The 19,979-nt window shown below is 57.9% G+C and overlaps 1 protein-coding gene across 3 annotated transcripts in view; it reads left to right on the plus strand.

The window, feature by feature from the left end:
* The window catches only part of GSE1 (Gse1 coiled-coil protein), a 499,199-nt gene that overhangs the window by 267,898 nt on the left and 211,322 nt on the right, over window positions 1-19,979 (plus strand). The gene's annotated exons all lie outside the window — the stretch shown is intronic.

The following is a 19,979-nucleotide window of genomic DNA, read 5'->3' on the forward strand; positions in this document are numbered from 1 at the left end:
CCTGGAGATCCTTCTGCCAAATATTCCCAGAACTTAGTCCTGCGGTCGTTTCAGGACTTAGCTCAGGTATCACCTCCTCAGAGAGGCCTTTGCTGCCCCCCTCCTCCTTAAATAGCTGTTCTGCTGTCTCCTTCACTGGCTTTGTTTCCGTTTTGGGGCCCCCAGTTGCTGCAACGCTGTTCCTTGTTTGCGAGCTTGTTTACCGTCCTGGCCCCATCTCAGTGTCAGCCCCACACGCGCAGGGACTTCTATCCTGTTCCCTGCTGCATCCTGGCCCAGCGCTGGGTGTCCAGCAGGTGGTGAACAAATGTTTATTGAATGAATGGATGGATGGATGAATGAATGAATGAATGGATAGAGTGAGGGGAGCCTCGGGCAGGCTAGAGGGGATGATGTGTTGGGAAGCACAGGAGGTAAACTGAGGCTGGGTGGTGCACAGCATCTAGGATCTGGCCAAGTGGTCATTGGGAATTTTTGGCAGGAGACAGGTGTGACCTGACTGCTGTTAGATTTTGTGCCTGCTGCTGCAAACCCAGAGGGCACCCAGATGGCACTGTGGGCCAGGCGACCCATCAGGTGGAGAGGCAGCCCCTGGCCCCCTTGCTTGACAGCAGCCGCCCCAGTAGCTCCCATGTTAGTGGCTGCAGTAACATATTGCCGCAAATGCCGTGGTTGAAAATGACAGGAATGCATCTCTCACAGTTCCAGAGGCTGGAAGTCCGACATCAGCGTGTTGATGGGGTTGATTCCTCCTGGAGGTCCCCGGAGGAAAATCCATCCTTGCCCCTTCTGAGCTCTGGTGGCCGTTGGTGACGCGTGGTGTCCCGCAGCTAGTGGCTGCATCACCCTGACCCCTGGCTCCGTCCGCCCATGGCGTCCTCCCTGTGAGCTCTGTGTCTTCTTATAAGGACACCTGTCATTGGATCGAGGGCCCACCCTACAGCAGCATGGTCTCGTCTGAGATCTCTGATTGATGACATCTGCGAAGATCCTCTTTCCAGTAAGGTCCTAGCCTAAGGTTCCAGGTGGAAGTGAATGTGGTTGGGGGGGCACTGGCCAGCCCGGTGCAGCCCCCATTTCCTCCCCAGCGTGCCGCTGCCCGCTCCGTGAGGGGCTGTCCTCAGCACACCATAGCCCGCCAGGCCCCAGACTACCCTCTCCAGGCCCATCTCTCCTGTTTCTCCCTTTGATCCCTGCACCCCGAGACGCAGCGCAGTGCAGCGCATGGCCCAGAGCCTGGCCTGGCTCCCACTGGCTGACCTCGGGCCAGTGTCTTCACGTCTCTGTGGCCACCTCTCCACCTGTAAAACAGAGCTAGGACAATGACCTTCCTCCTCATGTTACTGAGATCCAGTGAGGAAATGGATGGAAGGTGCTTCTACCTGGCCCATGGTAATGTTTCTATAAGCGTTAACTGTTATTATTCTGGGTAGAAACTTAAGTAGTATTATTACAAAAAGTAAAAACTCAGAGAAGCATAGGTGACCGATGCTTCCTGCTGTTCCCGTGGCGTGTGCCGAGTGCAGCGGGGAACCGAGGCCTGGCAGCAGGAGGTGCGATGCCGCATCCCCACCCGCCTGCCTTCCCTGCTGGAGAGTCCTTGCACCCGAGGGGCCTAGCGTTTGGCTGACAGAGGGACCTCGGAGCCGGATGGCCCAGCAGGGAAAGTGCCAGGCAGGTCCCTCTGCCTGGGTGCCCCAGCCTCTCGGAGCTTCAGCTCCCAGCCCAGCTGCAGGATGAGATCGCGCCCACTCTCGGTGACCTATGGCGACCAGAAAGCATATCTGCAGAAGCCCTGGTCCGGCCCACCTGTGATAAAGGGGGCCCTGGAGGGGGGCTGCCACGTTCCGGGAGACAAGGGGGCGCTTTCTTTTTTTCTTTTTCTTTTTTTTTTTTTTTTTTTTGAGGTGGAGTCTTGATCTGTCGCCAGGCTGGAGTACAGTGGCGTGATCTTGGCTCACTGCAACCTCCGCTTCCCGGGTTCAAGCGATTCTCCTGCCTCAGCCTCCTGAGTAGATGGGACTACAGGCACATGCCACCAAGTCCAGCTAATTTTTGTATTTTTAGTAGAGACAGGCTTTCACCATGTTGGCCAGGATGGTCTCGATCTCTTGACCTCGTGACCCTCCCACCTCGGCCTCCCAAAGTGCTGGGATTACAGGCATGAGCCATCATGCCCGGTCAGGGGGGTGCTTTCTAGCCAGCCCAAAGGACATAAGCAAAGGCAACCAGGGGACAGTGTCTCAAGAGGCCATGAAGGGCTTTGTCCAGGGAGGCGGGAGAGATGGCTGGAAGTTCAAAGGTGCCGTTTCCAGCTCAGCCAGGCCTGAGTGCACACTGCAGGAGGCCACTGGCGTCGAGAGCTGCCGAGTCTGGTTTAGTTGGAGAGGCAACACCGGACAGCCTGAGGAACCCTGGGCAGGGGCTTCTGGGGCAGTCCGTTTCCTGGGTTATGGTCCAGAGGGCAAAGGTCACGGCCTGCCAGCTTGGTAGTGCCCTGGTTGCAGGTGTCCCCAGGACCTCTGCAGTCCGCTTGGGGTAAGTCCTTCAACCCTCTCCACGCATATGCACACACGCACACGTGCACACACGCTATAGCCGGGCTCCGTGTTGCTAGAAAAGCTGCCTCCTGTGACCCACTGGCAAGCCGGGAACCAGCATCCAGCACAGGCCTGATCTCTCGTGCCATCGCTGTGCTGGGCCCCTGCCCCAGTCCCTCTCCCCCGCCCCCTCCAGCCTCCAAGGGAGTGTTTCCACTGTGGGAGCAGAAGCTCAGGATTGCTGTCCCTGGGGTGTCCCGCCCATGCCCCTTCCCGCGGCGCTGGCTGTGCCTCCCCCGCCTCCCCACTGCCCACGTTGTCACAGGAGGCCCAGGTGTGCCGCTGGCTCCGCAGCAGCCGTGATCTTGAGCGGCTTTTCATGCTTCAGGTTGCCCGCCGCACGCAGGCAGGGGAGAGGGGCCTGTCTTTTCTGCATGCCTTGCCCTTGATCTTCCCTGGCTTTATCTTCCAGCCTGAATCGCTGGTGGCACCCCACAGGGCCCCCTTGTTCTGAGCCACCTGAGACTGGGCATCGGGGTGCCACGCACCTGACTGCCCTCCCCCATGGAGCCCCTTGCTGCTTGCTCTCCTCTCCCGGGAGCAGCTGCCACGTGCGGTAATCAGAGGCTGACACCAGATGTGGCCACCACTGCCGCTAGCACAGTGGAGAGGCGAGTGTGCTGCTACCGGCTCCAGCGAACCCCCACACTCCACAAAGGAGGCAGACCGTGAGCACGGGGGGTGGGAGACGCCGAGGAAAGGCGGGCTGGACCAGCCCTGAGTGTGCTCGCTGGCGGCCACGCACGGTGAGGGGGGGCGGCCAGTCCCCAGACCCCTCACAGGTGCAGGCCCAGATTCTGTTGAGCTAAGCTTTGCGTGGCGGGCGGCTGGCAGCGAGCTGCTGAGCCTTCCAAAGGTAGCAGCCATCTGCACTGTGATAAAAAGCCCTGAGGATGATAAATAGACAAGTCGCACTTTTATTGGATTGCAGTTTGGGAGCAGCCACTTTGGGTTTGGCACTGTGTTAACGACAGATTTCTGCTTCCCTTGCAAGGCCTGGCCTCTCGGGGAGCGCGCCAGCAGCAGCAGCCCTCTCCTGGCGCGAGGGAGAGCTCCCCCCAGCCGCCCTGGTGGGTGGCTGGCCTGCTCCCATTGGCCCCTGCAGCCGTGTTGCCCTTGTGGGATTTCTGCTGGGGGCCCGCCTTGCAGCTCGCTGGGGTCAGGCTGATGAGTTCACATCCCGGCAGTGTCACCTAGTAACTGTGTGTCTTCAGGTGGGTGTCCTAACCTCTCTGTGCTGCCAGTGCCCCATCTGTGAAATGGGCAAATAATGGCATCTACCTAACAGGCTTGGGAGGTTCCACGGGTAACGGCTGTGCGTGTAGCATTTGGAAGAGTGCCTGGGTGCACACACAGTGAGCGTTCTGTAAACATTAGCTGCTGGTATCAGCGCCATGAGCAGCCTGATTGGTAGTATGATTGCTTCCAGAGAGCCCCGCCTGGCCCTGGCGTCCCACCAGGCGGGGAGCTGTTTGGCGTCAGATCTGCGACGTCGGGGCCTGTTCCCTGGAGGACCTGTATTTCCCAGGACAGTAAGGCCTCTGCTGCATCCTCCACTCATCAGTTAAACATGGGAGCTCTGGGACCAGATGGCCTGATTACCTCATGGTCACTCAGCTGTGAGACCTTGGGCGGTGGCTGCAACGCTCTCTGCCTTGGTTTCCCCTTCTGTCAAGCAGGGATAAAAACAGAACTGAACCTCATAGTGCTGGAGACGATCTGCTGTAAGCTCTTGGACCAACGCCTGGCACGTGATAGGCATGGGTGGGTGATGCCCCCCCACCCGGCATTGCTGGTGGCTCTCCTGTTTGCCAGGAGCCCCCGGTGGGCCCAGCGTTGGCTCTGGGTTCTTTGATGACTGGGCTCATGTGGAAGGACGGCAGCAGGAGTGGAGAGCAGAGGGTAGCCCGGGGTGGGGCTCGACCCCTGTGGGGGGCAGGTGGCTTGGTAGACGCCATCAAGCGGGTTCTCTGCCTGCATGGCAGGGAGACCTACCGTGTGTTGGAGCTCAGCCCTGGGGAACAGAGGAACAACGGAAGAGCGGGCATGGTGGAGGCGGTAGCCTGCGTCCTGTTCCGCTTGGCTTCCTGGGTGCGTTGGGCAGGTTGGCTCATCTGTCTCAGGCTCAGTTTCCTCACTGGTGCTTCCCAAGGTTCCTCCCAGGGCCCGCAACCCCACTCCAGCTGTCCCCATCTGGCCTTCCTTTCCCTCTGCATGGGCACGCCCTCCTCCTGCTCTGTGTGCCTGCTCCCTGCACCCCCATCCCCTTCAGCTTGGCTCCTCCGACCCCTCCAGCACAATGTCGGGTGCTCCATGGTCCACACACCCTGAGCTGAGCCTCTATTTTGAGCCAGGACACAAAGCAACCTGCCCTGGGCAGTGACCCTGCTCGGGCCTCTCACTCTGGGCCCTCTGCCCTGCTGCTTTCTGGGCCTCCGTGCCGTGGGCCCTCCCAGCACCCAGGGCCATGCCGGGCCCACCTTGCCTACTTTGCAAGGAAGAAGGCACTAGTTAGGAGTGTGCAGCACCCCCAGCCCTCCGTGGTCTGGGCCCTGTTTCCCCACAAGGATTCTTTCTTGGGCCACTGTTCTGGCCACTCTGAGGCCCCAGTGGCCCTGAGAAGGCACCGGAAGAAGGCTTATATAAGCATGTGGTAGCCAGGAGCTGGGGCTCACAGTTCAGGGTTCCAGGAGCTGGGGCTCACAGTTCAGGGTTCCAGGAGCTGGGGCTCACAGTTCAGGGTTCAAGTCCCAGATTCACCACTTGACCTTGGGCAGATGACCTCTCTGGACTTTGACTTTCTCATCTGAAAAACGGGGCAGTTAAAGGAACCAGCCACACTGGTGCGCTGTGAGGACGGAGGACTCAGGTTGGCTACGGAGCTGGCTCACGCAGGTGCTCAGCACATACCAGCTGTCACCAGCTGTCACCATCATGGGCCAGGCGCCTGCTCCGTGCCTGTTTCCTCATTTCACCCTCACAGCAACCCTGTGAGGTGTCACATCTTCCCACTAACCAGATGAGGCTACGGAGGCTCTGTGGGGCTCGGAGCTTCTGTAGGATCACCCAGGTACCCAGCAGTGGAGGCTGAATTGAGAAGAAAGACTGGCAGTGAGCTGCTGAGCCTTCCAAAGGTAGCAGCCATCTGCACCTTTAGGTGTGAGGTCAGACCCTGAGGTGCCTTTCAGGCACAGCTCAGTAGCCATCTGGTTCAGTCTCCAGCCTCATCAGCAAAGGTCCAGAGAGCTCAAGCGACTTGCCCAGGGTCACACAGCTTCTCACTGCCAGCTCCTGGTGGGCGACTCGAGGCAGCTGCTGATACCTCAGGGCTTGCTGTGGCTTAGTGTAGGGGACAGGATTGCAAATCTTAATGGCAGAGGGAGAAGTAGAGCTGGGAAGGAAGCGTAGGGCACCTGGCAGCCAGCGAGGTCTCATCAGCCCTCTGCCTCCTCCCAGTAGTGTACCCAGCTCTGCTTTCCTCCTCCTGCCCTGCCCGCATCACCTTCTCTGGAAAAGGATGTGCAGACTCGAAGGTCCAGATAATAATGATCCCAGACGGAGAGTCTCAGCCTCGCTTTGTGTTCCAGCTGCCCGGGAGCTCTGGAAACATACCTGGGCCCAAGCTTAGGGATTCTGGGGTACAGCTGGGCTTCGGGATCTTTCCGGAAGCTCTCCAGATGGTTCTGCTGTGCAGCCAGGGTGGAAGACCCCTGGGGTGCAAGACCCTGCGCTCTTTGAGGGATGACCAGATATTGAACGGTGGTGTTTCAAAAGCAGAGAGGCCAGCTGCAAGCCGGGAGGGGAGAGAGCGCTTGCTGAGTGCCTACTGTGTACCTGGAGATGCTCCAGTCACCTGTCATGCTGTTGTTAGCCCCGTGCAGTGGACATGAGACCGAGAGATGAGGCGGGACCCCAGGGGGAAGATGTGCTCCTCACCTTCTGGTCCCTTCTAAAGTGAGCAGAGCTGACCCTGTGGCCATTTCCTGTCCCTCCTGCACGCTTATCTGGCGCCTCTTCCTCCCTCCATCTGCCAAGTTAATGCAAACTGGCAGGGGCGATGGAGGGGGGCTCCGGGGGCACCACTGGCAGCCCGCCCCACGCCGCCCACACCCCCGGCCCTGCAACCCCGGGCAGGAAACCACCAACGTGTTTATGAAAGAGGCAGGCGGCAGCTGCTGCTAACAGGTGAGCCCTTCCCGAGCTGAGCCTCTCCCAGGGCCTCCTGGAGAAATCGGTAATGAAGTGCAGCTGTGAACTCCGGTTTTGGGTCAGAAAGGCAGTTTCTCATCTCTCCTCGCAGCAATTGAGTTGAAAATCCAGGAGCTGTTTGCCTCTCCCCACCCCTCCACCCCCTCAGCCCTCACTCGCCTGAGCGGGAGGCCTCTCAGGCGTCAATATTGACTCTGTCAAAGGCAGGTGGCCGGGCGCAGGAGGGAGTCGGGCTGGAAACCGGGCCGGGAGCAGCCCCTGGGGCCAGTGAGGTGAGAGCAGGGAGCAGCTGGCCGGGGTGCCCTGGGAGAACGGAAGGCTGTTTTTCCTCTCATTTTAATTGGTCTTTGTGACTCTAATGGTGCCCGTTTCACCTAGTGGCAGTGTATTGGCTTGGGGCCCCACCGCGCACCACATCTGAGCCATTCAAGAGGCGCCAGGCAGCTGTTCCTGGCCTAACCGACTTTTCTGGATGGTTCTGGGCCTGGAAGGGCCCAGAAAAACAAAGCCAAGGGATGGCTGGGAAACCTCAGGGCCTCCCTGGGATGGCAGCCGGCAGCTGGGCCGAGGCCACGTCGGGGGCGGGGAAGATCAGGCTCCCAGATCCGGCTGCGGTCATGGCCCTGTCTGGCCACCTTTGGCCACAGGGTCACCTGAGAATCCAATTTTCATAGGCCCAGATGAAGTAAGCAATGCTTGCCAAGTGAGATTGATTGGAAATCGGAGTGGGCGGTGGCTCCTGCCCTCTCTTCCGGAATGGACGCTTATGAAGCCCAAATGCCTTGTTCCCGGCCCAGCTGAGATGCATTCAGGAAACACTGGTAGCCTCTGAGGAGGGGCCAGGTGTAGTGGTTGTGAGCTGGGGGCACTGGGGCCAGCATGCCTGGGGTTTGGATCATTGCTGTGTGACTTTGGAGAGATCACTTGACTTCTCTGATCCTGTCTCCTGCAAAATAGAAGGGTTGCATTTGAAGATCCACCTTGCAAATCTGATGATGACAACAATAATAATCATTTCCCTGGTGGGGAATAAAACACAGAAAGTTGTGCTGTGCCGCCTCTGCCCACCGCTGCCCTTCCTGCCACACCATGCCCACCAGGGGCTCCCAGCTTGGCCCAAAAGGAAGGGCCTAGTCTCAGCCCCAGTGGCCTCCCTTCAGCCTGTTGGTGTAGAATCGGAACCACACAGCTGCGCCCAGCTGTCCCCATGTAATGGGAACCCTGTTACCATGGTGGGTACTTTGTGGCCAGTTCTATTTTAGGCACCTGACTTTTTTTTTTTTTTTTTTTTTTTTTTGAGACAGAATTTCACTCTCGTAGCCCAGGCTGGAGTGCAATAGTGTGATCTCGGCTCACCACAACCTCCACCTCCCAGGTTCAAGCAATTCTCCTGCCTCAGCCTCCCAAGTAGCTGGGATTACAGGCATATGCCACCATGCCCGGCTGATTTTGTATTTTTAGTAGAGATGGGGTTTCTCCATGTTGGTCAGGCTGGTCTCGAACTCCCGACTTCAGGTGATCCGCCCGCCTCGGCCTCCCAAAATGCAGGGATTATAGGCATGAGCCACGGCGCCCGGCCACCTTACTGTTTTTTTATTTTTTTATTTTTTATTTTTATTTTTATTTTTTGAAACAGAGTCGCACTCTGCCGCTCAGGCTGGAGTGCAGTGGCCTGATCTCGGCTCACTGCAGACTTCGCCTCCCAGGTTCAAGCAATTCTCTGCCTCAGCCTCCCAAGTAGCTGGGATTACAGGCGCCCGCTACCATGCCCAGCTAATTTTTTTGTATTTTTAGTAGAGATGGGGTTTCACCATCTTGGCCAGGCTGGTCTTAAATTCCTGACCTTGTGATCCACCCGCCTTGGCCTCCCAAAGTGCTGGGATTACAGGCGTGGAGCCACCTCGCCCGGCCCACCTTACATATTTTTTAAAAGCCAGGTTTGGCTGGACACGGTGGTTCACACCTGTGATCCCAGCACTTTGGGAGGCCGAGGTGGGCCGATCACCTAAGATAAGGTCAGGAGTTCGAGACCAGCCTGGCCAATATGGTGAAATCTACCGCTGCCCCCCGTCTCTACTAAAAATACAAAAATTAGCCGGGCGTGGTGGTGTGCGCCTATAATCCCAGCTACTAGGGACGCCAAGGCAGGAGAATTGCTTGAACCCAGGAAGCGAAGGTTGCAGTGAGCCAAGATCGCACCACTGCACTCAAGCCTGGGCGACAAGAGCAAAACGCCATCTCAAAAAAAAAAAGAAAAAACAAAAGCCAGGTTTATTCAGATATAGCTTATGCACAAGAGCATTCACTCTTTTTGAGCGTACCAGTTGGTGAATTCTCACAATCATATACAGCAAAACCACCACCATAATTTACAAAATTTTGCCTCCAACCGCAGAAAATTCCATGGTGTCCTTTTGTGGTCATTCCCCACCTCCAGCCCCTGCAACCATGGGTCTGTTTTCTGACTTTATTGTTTCACCTTTGCTAGGATGTCATGTAGGTGGAGGCATGCACTCCAAAGACTCCTGTGCTTAGTGTGCCAGGGTTGAGACCCATCTAAGTTGGTGCATGCACTGGTGGTGGTTGGTGTGTGTGCTCGTGGTTGGTGTGTGCGCTGGTGGTTGGTTCCTTCCTGTTGTAGAGTAGTGCACCATTGTATGGATGCACCACAAGTGGTTTGCCCGGTGGAGACACTGAAGCCCACAGTCACACTGCTAGGCTCCTCCTAACAGACCACCTGGCTTGAGAGGCCACCCAGGAGGCCCGTCTCTGCCTCCCTCCCCCCTCACTGAGTTTCTGGTTCCAGGGAGACCGGGTCCATGTGCTGTAAGCAAGAAGCGTCCCCACCCAAGGTCCGTGTCTCGGTGTCAGGTTAGACCATGGCTGAAGATGCATCTTTGTCCCCGCCAGAGAGACCCGTGTCCGGCACGAATAATTGGATTTTAATGAAACGAATGGGAGTGCTGAAGCCATTTGCCACCCTGGCCTGCATCGGGGCCCCGCAATTAAGCCGATTATGTTTTGAGAGTCAAGCTGTCTGACTCCTCGCGTCCCTAATGTGATGATGTTTGATGGCCCTGCCAGCGCGGTTATTTATTTATTTACCCAACTCTCATGAGCTGGGACGTGCCAGTGGGCCCCGGTAATTAACAGCGGGTGCTGAGCCTGTGTGTTCCCACTCCGGCCCCCGCCTCTCCCTCTGTCTGGCAGCTCAGGGCATCACCTGGGGACAGACTCTAACAAATGCAGATGGCCAGGCCATACTCCCGCAGACTTTTAAGTTGGTTGATCTGAGACTGTGGCAAGGCCACTGGGATTTTTCAAAGCTACCCCAGCGGGGCCCAGAAGCCCCTGGTCTAAAGGACTCAGATTCTCCTGGAAGCCTGGGGTGCTGTTGCATCTCAAAGGGCCTCCTTCCTCGGAATCTCCTGCCCCGGTGGGCCCAGGCTGTTCCCACCGGGAGGCCTGTGGTCTTCTCCTCCTTAAGGCCTCACTGAAACTCAGAGAAGGATTTGAACCCAGAGACCCTCAGCACAGGTCCTGGGAGAGAGAAACCCCTGGTGGGTGGTGGGCAGAACTCCAGGTGTCTTGTCCAGCAGTGGCAGTGGATTGGCGTTCTCTCTCCCCCGTTCGTTTTGTTAACAAACAGGGATTGGGCCCTTCCCTCTGCCAGGCGCTGGGCTAGGTGAGTGCTACAGTGCTGGGTGGGGGACTGGGTGGTCGCTCGGTGCCTCCAACCCCACCCTGTGGGCACTGAGGGTCCTCCCTGGAGCTTTCTGGCGTCTCTGGCTGTGTGGTTTGGCAATTTGCCTCTGTGTTTTGGTTTTCTGTCCCCGACGCTGCCGGTCCAGGGCGGAGGGACACCAGGATTTTGTGTGATCTTGGATAGATGAGTCACGGAAGCTCCTGGGCCTGGGTCCCCCACCTGTAAAATGGGGGCAGGGGGTTAGCAACTGCAAGGCAGTCCTTTCCGGCTCCCATATCGGGGGAAGGTTCTAGATTTAGACATTGGCACGGCTGATGGGGGTGTGAAGAAAAGCTGTTTTGGGGAGCTCTGTGGTAAAGTCACATGGTGGCTGGGGGACCCTGAGCAGCCTGCCCACCCTCCTCCACCTCCCTTCCCTCCGAGGAGGCCAGGCAGATCACTTGGTGCATGGACGCAGTGTGTACAAAGGACTCAGCATCGGGCGCCGGGGCGTGCCAGGCAGTGACAATGCATGCCGGCGTGGCTGGACGTAGGAAGCAAGGCAGTGGGGAGGGTTGGGGTATGGGGCTGCTTGTGGGGGCTGGGTCCCAGCTTAGGTGTGAGGGCACCTCTTTCATCAGGAGGAGGTTGGTGGGTGGAAGTAGCAGGTCCCTCAGGTGGTGACCCTGGGGCTGGGTGTGGCTCCTAGAGCCCCAGCTGTTGAGGGCAGGGCTTGGTTTGTGCCCCGCACCCCGTGAGACCAGGCTCAGGTGGGCAGTTCCTCTCCTGAAGTCTAGAGCTCAGGGGGCTGAGAAGAGGGGGCGCCACTGCCTTTCCTGTGGGGGGATCCTACTTCATCCAGCGCCCTCCCTCTCTAGACCTCCTTTTCCCTCTGCACAAGGCGGTCGCACCCCATCCAGCTGTGGGAGGACCCCCGGGTGTCTGACCTCGGCCGGCCCCACTTGCTTGGCACTCTTGGACCTGGTGGGGGCTCAGCTCAGGCATGCAGAGAGCAGAGCAAGGGCTGGATGAGCTCCTCCAGGGCCCCAGGCCACCTGCACACAGCACCCCCTGCCTCCTTGGGTGAAGCTGCCAGCCAGGTCCTCATGCCCCAGGAAGGAGACTTGGGGGTGATTCCACCCTCGCCCCCTGCCCCACGGGCATCCAGCTTCAGCCCGGCTGGGCAGAGTGGCAGGCTCTAGGGGTGGAGGGAGCCACCCTGAATGTGGGGAGAATATAACCAAGGCTTGGTGGTAACCCTGCTTTCCAGTAAAAATCACAGCAACCAACATTTATTAAGGACTGGCAGTGTGCAGGGCCCTGTGCAGAGGCTTTCCATACACTGCCTCATTCGATCCTGAGATGTGGTAGCATTGGTGGTGTGTAATTTTCATACCCTCCGAGCTTCTCCAAGGCTGCACTCAGCCCTGGTGGTGGCAGTGGCCCTGGAGGGCTGCCCATGCGGCAGGGGAGCGGCCAGCAGATGGCTCCAAGCCAAGGCAGAACAGCTCAGGAGTGGTGGCCGGCCAGGCATGCCTGTGGGCCTTAGTTTCCCCTGCTGAGCTCACAGTGCCCTTTTGGCTGGGCTCATTTTCCCTGGAGCATCCATGCAGCCAGGCTCCTGGGCAGATGCCGGATGAGTTTCCCGGGGCGGCCATAATGAATCACCCTAAACCGGGGGCTTCAAAACAACACACACTGACTCTCCCACAGTTCTGGAGACATCCAAAGTCAAGTTGTCGGCAGGACGGGTTCCTTGTGGAGGCCCTGGCGGAGGATCTGTTCCAGCCTTCCTCCCAGCTGGCGGTGCCGGCCACGCTTGGCACTCCTTGCCATGGAGACGCGTCACTCCAGGCTCTGCCTCCATCATCATGAGGCCTTCTGTGGGTCCACGTCTCCTTCTCTGTTTCTCATAATGGCACTCCTCCCTAGGTTTAGGGCCCACCCTAATCTAGGATGAGCTCATCTCAGGAGCCTTAAGTTAATCACATCTGCAAAGCCCCTGCCTCCAAATAAGGTTGCCTGCCCAGGTGTGGAGGGTGAGGGTGTGGACAGATCTTTCTGGAGAGCCATAACTCAACCTTCTGGGTGCCAGGTTCTGTGCAGGCACCTTATGTTCCATTTCCTTCTCGGTAAATGGGGACACGGGTGCATCCCATGAGGCTTCGTAAGTGTCAGAGGAGGGGGTTGGGGTGATGGCCTGACCAGCGCCCTGCGGCTGCAATAAACACCTGCAGATTGGATGGTTATTCAGAGCAGGGCCTCATTCTCCTCCGAGGTAACCCAGGGTCCCTCTTTACAGGAGAGGAAACAGAGACTCTGAAACTTCACTCAGTTAGCCTGGCGTGGTGGCACATGCCTGTAATCCCAGCTACTGGGGAGGCAGGCGGGAGGATCGCTTGAGTTTGAGGCTGCAGTAAGCCAAGACTGTGTCACTGCCACTCCAGCCTGGGAGACAGAGCAAGACCTGGCATTAAAAAAAAAAGAGAGAGAGAGAAATAGAGAAAGAAAAGAAAAGAAAAGAAAAAAGAAACTCCATTCAGTGTAGGGCTGGGGATAGAGCTGTGGTGTTCTAACAGCAGACCCCATGGCCCCCCACTCACACCCCATGCTCAGGCCGGTGTGGGGTTTATATCGGCTGCCCAGGAAACAGAAGGGCAAGCAGAGCCTCTGCTCATTTGGGGGCCCCCGATTATCTGGGCTGCAACTCAGCCCCGTTTGGAATTGATGGCTCAGTCTCAGATCAGAGACAGACTCGGGGAGCCTGGCGCGCTGCAAGCTGCCTCCCCCGCACGAGACTTCAGGTGGCCAAGACTTCCCACACTGGGGAGTTCTGCTCTCAGTTTCTGACAAGCCTGGGGGGAATGTGACCCATCCACGCGCAGGCAGCTGTCTGGGGGTGAAAGCGTCATGCTCTGTCTCCAGTCTCACGCCTGCCTGGAGCCCATCCTGCTGCCTAACTCCCATCCTGGCCTAATGCCCTTCCCTCCCAGGGACCCACCCCCACCTCTGGGATCAGGCCCCGCTTTGTGTGCCTTACAAATGCAAATAAACTCATAGCATCCTCATTTTAGAGATGAGGAAACTAAGGCTCAGAGAGGTTAATGACTTGCCCCAGGATACCCAGTTGTAAGTAACAGAGCTAGGATTTGAACTTGAGCAGCTGGCCCTCCCTCTCAACTCATCCTCACCTGTGTCCAGAGGAAGCCGTGCCTCCCTGAGTTAACCCAGTCCTGGTTCAGAGGAGGGTCATCGAGGGGTAGGACAGTATTTTGGAGGACACCTGGGCCAGACCCCTGGTATATTGTCATGGGGTGCAAAGGGGGTCTGTCATCAGCATTACATTTGGCTTTGAGAAGCAGTGGAGCTGGGGCATCAGAATCCAGTGAGGCAAAGTGAGAGAGAGAGAGGGCATTCCAGTGGGGAGCCCTTGTAAGAGGAAGCGCTTGGAGGTGGGACCCTTTGAGCTTGTTCTGGAACGTGAGAGCTCAGCCATCTCTACCCCCCTCTGCCTTCCAGATTATGCTCTGGGATTTCCAAATTGCTTGTACCTTCAGCAGCACGCAGCCCACCATTTCACACTGCCAGGAAGTCCGGGGTGGTGTGGTAGGGACCAGGACCCTGCTGCAAATCCCCAAGCACCCTGAGGACAGGGAGGGGAGGGTCATTTTCCTGGTGTGTGTGTGTGTGCGTGTGTGTGTGTGTGTGTGTGTGTGTGTGTGTGCGTGTGCGTGTGCGTGTGCGTGTCTGTGTGTGTGTGTGGTCTGCCATTTTTGCTCTGCTTCCAGAAAGGACTTGAGACAGCTAAGTGGTATTTAAAGAAGATTAAGCATTTCTAGGGAGGGAGGCTGCAGCAGGGTGAGCGCTGGTGTGTGAGAGGCCCGCTAGGAGGCTGCTGTGGTGACCCAGGGCCCTGGCGGGGAGAACCTGCCCTCTGTGCCCCGCCACACTCCCAAGCCCCGCCATTGTCAGGGATGGTGGGACTCACAGGAGAGACACCAGTAGGCTGTGTTTTTAAAGAAGATGCCATTCACAGCACAGCCCAGGACAAAACAGGCCTTCCCTTGCTGAGTCACAAGAGACCAACTCCCGACAGAAGAGCTGACCAAGGGCTTCCACAGCCTCCTTTCTGGAAGACTTAGCCAGTTGGGCTCGAAAGAATCTTCTGATAAATGAACCTCAGCAGTAGGCATCCTGAGATCGCTGCCTGCCTGGAGTGGCTGTGGGGGTAAGCCAGGCAGGTCCTGCCTCCCGCTTTCCTCTGACCCCAAAAGAAAGGGCAGCGGGGTCTGCCCTAGAGGCTGCCAGGATTGCATTGCACATAGCCAGATAAGGATGACGAGAGTGGAAGGGCAGAGGCCCCGTCAGAGCTTATCTGGGCAAGGTCAGGAACCCAGAGCAAGGAAGATGCTCTGGGAGGAGGGGAGAAGGGAGCATGTCCATCTCCACCCTGAGCTGGGCAGCAGGGAGACGGAGGACGGCGAGACTACCCCCAGACTGGACCGCAGCTGTCAGCCTGGCCATGAGTCCCAGCATTTGCCCACTGCAGGGGAGAGGCTATCTCTGATGGTCCCTGACCTGTGGCTGGAATACAGATCATCCTGGGTTTCTCTGTCCGGTAGGGTTGGCACAGCGGGCTTCACAGTCTCCCTCGTGGTGATGAGATGTGTCATCGTCCCAGGACCTGGTGGAGGCTGAGCTCAGGCATGCAGAGAGCAGGGCAAGGGCTGGACGGGCTCCTCCAGGGCCCCAGGCCACCTGCACACAGCACCCCCTGCCTCCTTGGGTGAAGCTGCCAACCAGGTACTCATGCCCCAGGAAGGAGACTTGGGGGCGATTGCACCCCCGCCCTCTGCCCTACGGGCATCCAGCTTCAGCCCGGCTGGGCAGAGTGGCAGGCTCTAGGGGTGGAGGGAGCCACCCTGAACGTGGGGAGAACATAACCAAGGCTTGGTGGTAACGCTGCTTTCCAGTAAAAATCACAGCAACCAACATTTATTAAGGACTGGCAGTGTGCAGGGCCCTGTGCGGAGGCTTTCCATACACTGCCTCATTTGATCCTGAGATGTGGTAGCATTCATGGTGTGTAATTTTCATACCTTCTCTGAGATTGAAGTAGCTATTATTGACCCTGTTTTACATGTAAGGAGACTGAGGCACACAGCAGTGACCCCATCCTGGTGCACCCTGGTTCATCTTCTAGTGAGGTGCTCAGGTGTGATCTGACTCCCCAAACCCTACAATCTGCTCCGGGCTTCCTTAGAGCCCCCTCTGCAGCACCAGCAGGCACTGACCTGGCCTCCCAGCGCTTGGAACTGGGCCAGCCATTTCTGGACCCCCTCCAGCTCTGGGGACCCCCTGCCTAGCTCCCAGCTGGATGCCATGGGACATTTCAGAAAAGGCAGACAGTCCCGCCCTCAAGGAGCAGGGAGGAGTGCAGTCCGGGGCACACAGCTGAGGTAGAAGCTGCAAGGCCACAGGTAAATGAGGCCCTGCTTGGAGGAATGGGCCTCCAGGTGCAGGTGCCTGGAGGGGAGCCCTCGACAGCTGGAGCTGAAGGATGCGCCCCAGGGCAGCCAGAGCTGAGCAGACACTGCCCTAGCAGGAGGGCATTGGAAGGGGGCATGGAGAGATGGAGGCCCTGTCCCAGGTACCAGGATCCCCAGATGGAGAGGCTGGTTGAGCTGGGCATGGAGGCCCAGGGGCCAGGGGAACGTCCTGTTGATGCCCTACTGGCCAGTGGCAGGGGCTTCCACATTGCGGGTGGCTATCACACCAGAGCAGCAGTTCCCAAAGTGGGGTTGCCCTGGGAACTCATTAGGAATGCAGATTCTCAGGCCTCGCCCCAGACCTGCTAAATGAGAAACGCTGGGTGGCAGAGCAAGGCTGTGTCCTCCTCAGCACTGCTGGGGATCCTGGTGCTTCTTAAAGCATGAGGCCCCCTGTACTGCAGGAGGGATAAAGTCACTTTGGGTTCAGGGAGCCTGGGACCTCCTCTTTCTAATGCTAACCCTCCATCCAAGGCCAGAGGGGAGCTGTGTTCCTTCACCTTCCAGCAAGGAGGTACCCATCTCCCTGCTCTGGAGAAACCGTGCCACCTGCCCGCAGGTCTGGGTGGGGTAAGCAGTGCCCTCCCCACTCTCAGGAGTATTGGCCGCTTTCGCTCCTGCCACCCTGTGCCCAGGGCCTTGGCAGGGACTGAGGCTTTCCATCGGCTGCTGCCTGTGGTGCCTCGGCTCATAATCTTCTGCTTACACCGTGGCCTCTGACACCGCCTGTGCTCATTCACCCAGAAAGATGGCATCGGGGCGAAGTCAGAGGCAGGCGGAGTCTATCTAGAACAATCACTGTGCCAATTGCAAATGCCACCCCCGGGCACCCTCTGTGTCTCCACATGCATCCAGGAGTTGTGGGTGCCCCTCCACAGAGCCATCACCCGCCCATATGGCTCCTCTGTGCAAATTAGAAGGTACCCCTTGCTTCGGGCAGACCCATCCTGTGCCCAGCTGCTTGTTGAAGAGTAGAGTGACTGCTGGGTTTCAGCTCCCACTTGCCATTTCCTCCAGGAGCTCTTGTGCAGTGAACAGTCTGGACAACTATACTTGGCAGCCCTGTTCCCTGGGCTCCTGTTGGCTCCCATCACCATCCCATTGGCTGTTAGGGGCTTAGAGCACAAACCACCCAGCTGCCCTTTCACTCCGGAGAGACCAGGGCATCCATTTCCACGCTCTGCCTGGTCCCTTTTGCCTATGTGCTTAGTGTGGAGTGGCTGGGATCTGTTAATTCATGCCAAGGGCTGGATAGAGGTAGAGGACTCCACGGAGTCATTGAACCCAGTCTGCCCACCCTGCAGATGAGTACATTGAGGCCCTGAAAATTATGTGGCCTCGGGCAAGTCACTGTTAAGACTTGTTTCTCCTTCCCAGAAGCTTTGTCTCTTTGGTCTTGAGCACTTGTTTTGTGCAAGGCTGAACAGGCATTCACCCCTCCTTCACAGAGGGGGTTGCTGACGCCCAGGGAAGCTGAACGATTCTCCCAGCTCACGCAGTGAGTGGATGGCCTGGTTGGATCTCAGTCCAGGCTCCTGGCTCCTCTCAGGAGCTTCTCAAAGAGTTTCTGCCAGAAAGCAGACCCTGTTCCCTGGGATCCTGTCCTCCTGCTGGGGTGCGTGAGCCCTCAGGGCCCCACAGTGCACATACCTTCACCCAGCGCCTGGCCTCCGACAAGCAAGGACACGATGTCCTGGGGGATGCAAGCTCCTGGCCCACATCCCTTGACCAGATAAACACTCCCCTACAGACACTCCAGCCTGAAACACCAAGTGTGTTCAAGGTCAAACGGGCTGGCCTGGAGAAGGCCTTGAGTCCCTGATCCTTCCAGCAGCCTTCTCAGCCGTAGCTGCACCTTGGAACCACACGGGGGGCTTTGAGACACACTGATACCTGGACCCCTTCTCCAGAGATTCTGATACAGCTGCTCAGGGGTGGGGCCCAGCCTAGTATTTTCTTAAACTTCCCAAATTGTCCCGTCCAGCAGGGGTGACTGCCAGGTCTTACCCTCTAGAGAGGGACGCTAGACGTTTTGGCCTTGGAAACCGCATTATCTTGCTAATCTGCTAGACAATAGGAAGAAAGCACTTGGTAAAATGCAGGGTACTTCATGTAAAGCCCAGCACTTCGTTTCAAAAGTAAACTGACACGCAGAAAGTGGGGGACTTCACTTGTTAGGGGTTCGGGTGAATGAGGCCTTGGCTGCTCCAAGCTGGGCAGGAGCCGGCAGTGACCTCTCATTGCCCGAGCTAATGTCACTCCCAAGACTTGAAGAGACAGGGGGTGTGGGAGGCCAGGGCGGAGCACCCATGCGCAGACACGGTCCTGTGGTCTTGCACTTTAAGGAGGTTGTTTACAGGCCAAGGAACGTCCCATAACCAGGGACAGCAATGGAGAAGGAGCTGAGGAAGCCAGGGCGGGGGTGGGGAGAGTCTGCTGGAGCAGTTCAGACCCAGGGGACCGTGAGAGTGGGCTGCAAATAAGGACGTGAAGTCTGATGACAGATGGGAAAGGGCTTGGCCCAGTGGGGTAGAAGTTAAGAGATTTCAGCTCAACACAGGAAGCAATTGTAACAGTCACAGGCTGACGGCAGCCAGCCGGGTGGGAAGGAGTGAGCTCTGGAGTGGGAAGGGAGACCCAGGGACCCTCTCTCCCCACACCCTTAGGGAGCACCTGCTTCGAGCAAGCCCTGAGCTGGGCGCAGTGGAGGACAGTTCCTGAAGGGCCTTTGCCTGGTGGGGGATTGGCTCACCCTGGGTTTCTCAACCTTGGGACTGTTGACATTTGGGGTTGGCTGATTCATTGGTTTGGAGGCTGTTCTGTCCGCTGCAGGGTGTTGAGAAGCATCCCTGGCCTCTACCCACCAGGTGCCAGCAGCACTGTGACCCCCGGTTGTGTCAATCAAAAATGTCTGCAGACACTGGTTGCTAACTATGCCCTGGGGGACAACCCCCACTCCCCCTTTGAGAGCCACTGGTTTGGAACAAAGGATCTCTACGTTGGCTGCGCATTGGCAGCCCCAGGGAGCTTTAGAAACTACCAATGGCTGGGTCCATGCCCAGAGGTGTGATGTCATTGGTCTGGGGGCAGGCCCAGGCAAGGGGGGGTGGTGTGTGGTTTAAAAGCACCCAGGTGGTTCTAATCTGTTGCGAGGGGTTCGAGACCCCCTGGTGTACATGGTTGTTTCTCAAACTTGACTTGTCATAAGAATCGCCCCCACCCCTTTAATTCATAAGAATCAAACGAAAGCCCCCACCCCTTTAATTAGGATCACCTGGCATTCTCAGGCTGCAGTCGGTGGGCTGGGATAGCCATAATCCCCCTGCTGCGTGAAGCTCCAGGATTCAGAGCCGAGAGGCCTGGCCAGCCAGCCTCACTAGACCTCCTGCAGCTCCCCTATTCCATCCCGGGGGCTGGGCCCCCTCCTCCCCTCCCCTCCCCTCGGACCTTCTCCCAGCCCTCATCCCTCCCCAGCTCCTGAGAGGCAGGCAGCCCTGCCCCTCCTTCCTGCTCTCCTCCCAGCCCCTGGCTCTCAGCGCAGCTTGATTTAGTAGGCGGTGGAGGAGAAAGGCAGCTTGAAGAGTCACTTAGAGCCTCGGTGCTCACAGCACTTATCTGGAAAGGAGAGGCCAGCAGGCCTCCGGGGAGTGGGGCGCGAGGCTGAGCACACCTCCCCACAGGGGCAGGGAGGCTGTGCTCTGCAGGGCTGTGGGCACCAGAGCTACACACACCCTCTGTCCCCAGCACCCAGTCTCGGGTCTGCCCCTCCTTGCCAGAGCACAGGGTGTCAGGAGGTCCCCCTGCAGTCGCCTCCTGGGGGATGGGCTCAGCTCCTTAAAGCCCTAGGTCAGGGAGCTCAGAGACCCCTGGGTTAGAAGCGATGTCAGGTCGTCCGGTAGGGAGGTGTCCTGTGGCCGCCACCTGGCTTTTGCTGGG

The sequence above is a fragment of the Pongo abelii genome, chromosome 18, assembly GCF_028885655.2.
Source record: "Pongo abelii isolate AG06213 chromosome 18, NHGRI_mPonAbe1-v2.0_pri, whole genome shotgun sequence".
Classification (NCBI taxonomy): Eukaryota; Metazoa; Chordata; class Mammalia; order Primates; family Hominidae; genus Pongo; species Pongo abelii.